Source organism: Mandrillus leucophaeus, unplaced genomic scaffold (assembly GCF_000951045.1).
Source record: "Mandrillus leucophaeus isolate KB7577 unplaced genomic scaffold, Mleu.le_1.0 Scaffold507, whole genome shotgun sequence".
In the NCBI taxonomy this organism is placed as follows: Eukaryota; Metazoa; Chordata; class Mammalia; order Primates; family Cercopithecidae; genus Mandrillus; species Mandrillus leucophaeus.
Window position 1 is genome coordinate 195,579 of NW_012105442.1, and position 4,304 is coordinate 199,882.

The 4,304-nt window shown below is 44.3% G+C and overlaps 1 pseudogene; it reads left to right on the forward strand.

Annotated features, from left to right (window-relative positions):
• The first annotated feature begins 2,760 nt into the window (after window positions 1-2,760).
• LOC105551101 lies at window positions 2,761-3,818 on the forward strand (annotated as a pseudogene).
• The last annotated feature ends 486 nt before the right edge of the window (window positions 3,819-4,304 follow it).

Here is a 4,304-nt window from a genome sequence, read left to right on the forward strand (position 1 = left end):
TGCCTCCTGGATTCAAGCGATTCTCCTGGCTCAGCCTCCTGAGTAGCTGGGATTATAGGTACCTGCCACCACTCCTGGCTAATTTTTGTATTTTTAGTAGAGATGGGGTTTTACCATGTTGGCCAGCTCGGTCTTGAACTCCTGACGTCAGGTGATCCACCCACCTTGGCCTCCCAAAGTGCTGGGATTACAGGCGTGAGCCACCGTGCCCAGCCTTTATTTTTTTGAGGCTGAGTCTCGCTCTGTCACCCAGGCTGGAGTGCAGTGGTGGGATCTCGGCTCACTGCAACCTCTGCCTCCTGGGTTCACAGAGATTCTTATGGCTCAGCCACCCAAGTAGCTGGGATTACAGGCATGTGCCACCATGCCTGGCTAATTTTTGTATTTTTGGTGGAGATGGGGTTTTGCCATGTTGGCCAGGCTAGTCTCGAACTCCTAACCTCAGGTAATCCACCCACCTCAGCCTCCCAAAATGCTGGGATTACAGGCATCATCTATCATGCCCAGCCAAGGTCTATCAGTTTTAGATTTAGATTTGAATTGAAATGTGACTTAAATTAGATACAATTAAGAAATCTATATCATGAACCTAAGTTCATGTTTGGAAACATGTTCTAAACTAGTTTGGAAAAATTTCATGACAAAACTCAAAATCTTCAAAAGAACTTCCAGTGTTAGTAATACTAGCATACTGCAGGATGCCACATGAGGAAGCTGTGGGGTGAAATTGTCTCACCTCAGCTTTGTTCTGTTGTGGATAAACTCACATGCCAGAGGGTGTGTGGTCAGGGCTGTGCATTGCAGATGAAGCCAGGTGACCTCTTGCCGTTGGTGATCACTGCGACTTGTCGGATTCCACCTCCCCATGCGGTCACCACTCCAGCCTTGGATGCCAAGGGCAGGGGTGCTCTGGCCAGAGGCCAGCTGGGAGTGGAGTGGGGGTCTGTGTAGAGACACGAGGGGTGATAGGATCCAGGAGTAAGAACCATGGGAATCTCAGGCCAGACAGAGTGCACTTTTTGAGTAAAGAACTTGTAAGGAGAATCTGAATCCTGTGGAATATGTCTTCATCCCACTATATCTTTCCTTGTTATCACAGACCAGCTCAGCCAATGAGCAAGAAACACAAGCATTGAAGCCAGAAGCATCCCCACCAATTCCTGTGGTTGCAACAGAGAACCGCAGGAAGTAAGACAGCACTGTTCTGCTGATGCTCTCACCTGAGGTCTGCCCTCACGTCCAGGTGACACAGCTGCCCTTGGTGACCAGAAGCCATTCACCTGGTCCGTGTGTAACAGCTTACAGTGAGGACCTCTGTCCAGGCATGCAAGCCCACCTCCTTTTGAGAATTACTGTCAGTCCCTCAGCTAGGTGAGGGAGGCCTCTGCAGATGTCTCAGCATTTCAGCAATTTAAAAATGCAAAACTCTTCATGATGAATGAACTCTAGATAGAAGTGAATCCCATGAGGAGTCTGATGTCTCAGAGCAGTGCTGAGATGGGCCAATGCTCACCCATCCTGCTTGTCTCCCTGGACACGGTTCGACCCCTGCAGAGGTCGCCTGCTGTGCTGTTGTCTGTTACTCAAGCCCTGACTTTGATGGAACCAAAGGTCGGGGCCTTGATTTCACCTGAGATGCCTTCCTAGTTTTAGAAAATAACTTTCGTGTAAGTAAAATGGACTTATTCATTTTTACATGCACACACTAAAGACCCTCATGTTCTGTTGTGAATTTGTTGAGAATGATGTGCAATTCAGGAAGGTGTCAGAACCCTGCCTTTTCTTAATTATATCAATGCGACACAAATGCATTTTATTTATTTATTTATTTATTTATTTATTTATTTATTTATTTATTTTTGAGACGGAGTCTCACTCTGTCGCCCAGGCTGGAGTGCAGTGGCATGATCTCGGCTCACTGCAAGCTCCGCCTCCGGGGTTCAAGTGACTCTCCTGCCTCAATCTCCTGAATAGCTGGGATTACAGGTGTGTGGCACCATGCCTGGCTTATTTTATTTTATTTTATTTTATTTTATTTTTGTAGAGACAGGTTTTTGCCATGTTGACCAGGCTGGTCTCCAACTCCTGACCTCAAGTGATCTGCCCACCTTGGCCTCCCAAAGTGTTGGGATTATAGGCATGAGACACTATGCCCGGCCAACTAATGCATTTTATTTGGTAGTGTTCAGTGTTCAATTTCCCCATTCCCCTTTTCTCATTTCCAAAACCATATTCTCTTCTCCAGTGGCAACCACTGTATTGTATGTATCAGCTCCCTTCTCCAAATTTATTTCTATTTATCTCTTTGGACTTAGACAACCTTACAGAACCATGTGGCTTGTGGGTGAGAATTATTTTCCCAGCATTAATGCCGCTATCCTGAATGTGCAGTTCTGAACCTTGTCCTTTTGACAGATGCATCTTGGAGAGCCGTGCACGGTGGTACACACAGGGCTCCTGATCCTTTGTACCATCCTTGGCTTCTCCTGGAGTATCCGCCTTTTTTCTTTGTATAAACATCAACACAGATCATAAAATCTCCAGTTGTGGCAACACCCTAAGTTTCAAGCTTAGTGAGCATTTAGTCCTAGATACTAGGATGCATTTTGTTTTTGTTAATGCAGACATGGCCTCTGTTTATGGCTTCAACCACAGGCTGCCATGCCAGCTAGGGATGAGATTAGCAAGATTTTGATGCAGCCGACATTGTCTTCTCCACATAACTATTACAACAGTCTTCAGAGCCATCTCCTGTGCACAATGGCAGCTCTTAAGGAAAAACTCATTGCACCAGTTGTGAAAGAGGCAACTGTCCCAGACAACAAGACCGCTGTAGTGTTGGACAAATGGGTGTGGTGTGTGCTATCAGCATCTGGGAAAGTCTTTGGTTGGTGAACTTGCTGTTGTGGATTTTTTGGAATATAAACTGAAAGGAGACATGATGGATCGATCTGCAGATGGGAGCGTATTTCCTCAGACACCTAAAATTATGGCAGATAAAGATTATTCTATTCTATGACTGCCAATTATAAGATTGTAGCGGTAACTGCAGGAGTTCATCAGCAAGCGGGGGAGAGTCGTCTCAATCTGGTGCAGAGAAATGTTAATGCCTTCAAATCTGTTGTTTCTCAGATCATCAAGTACAGTTCTAATTGCATCATAATTGTGGTTTCTAACCCAGTGGTCATTCTTACATATGTTACCTGGAAACTAAGTGGATTACCCAAGCACCTTGTGATTGGAAGTGGGTATAATTTGGATTCTGCTAGATTTTGCTACCTTGTGGCTGAAAAACTTGGCATTCATCTCAGTAGCTGCCATGGATGGATTTTTGGGAGAACATGGTAATTCAAGCGTTGTTGTTCGGAGTGGTGTGAACATGGCAGGTGTTTCTCTCCACAAATTGAATCCAGAAATGGGAACCAACAATGATCATTAAACTTGGAAGGAAGTTGCATAAGACGGTGGTTGAAAGTGCCTATGAGGTCAACAAGCCAAAAGGATATACCAACTGGGCTACTAGATTAAGTGTAGCTGATCTCGTTGAATCTATGTTGAAAAATCTATCCAGGATTCATCCAGAACGAACAATGATGAAGGGGATGAAGGGCATTGAGAATGAAGTCTTCCAGAGCCTTCCATGTATCCTCAATACTCGGGAATTAACCAGCATTATCAATCAGAAGCCAAAAGATGATGAGTTTGCTCAGCTCAAGAAAAGTGCAGATACCCTGTGGGACATCCAAAAGGACCTAAAAGATCTGTGATTACTGAGCTGTGTAGGCTGAAGAAATTTTAAAACTACAATGAGATTAACCCTGAGCCTTTAGTTTTCATCCATGTACATGGATCACAATTTTCTTTTGTTCTCTTCAATATGTGAATTTGGGCTCACAGAATCAAAGCCCAGGCTTGGTTTTATGCAAGGACTCATAATTAAATTAACTATTATAGTATGCTTCTAAAAAAGAAAAGAAGAAAGAATTTGTGTGAGACTAATTAAGGGTTTTGCTTTTGAACTTAGACTCTAGTAGACTTAGGGGCCAAGTTGAGCGCTTGTTTATGTAATTAACATATTTGATACCCAGCAGCAGCTCTGCAAAGTGCTCTTGTGTTACTCACAGTCACGATGGCCCAGCCCCTTTCCCGACCTATTCCCACCACTGCTCTCTGGAGTTTGTGTTAATCACTCCCTTAATTCTTGCAAATGGCTTGACCCCATGTGTGTTTTCCTCAGAACCATATTGTTTTTTGCTACATCTGAGCTTTATAAACAGGTGACCCTGCATAATCTGCTCCATACT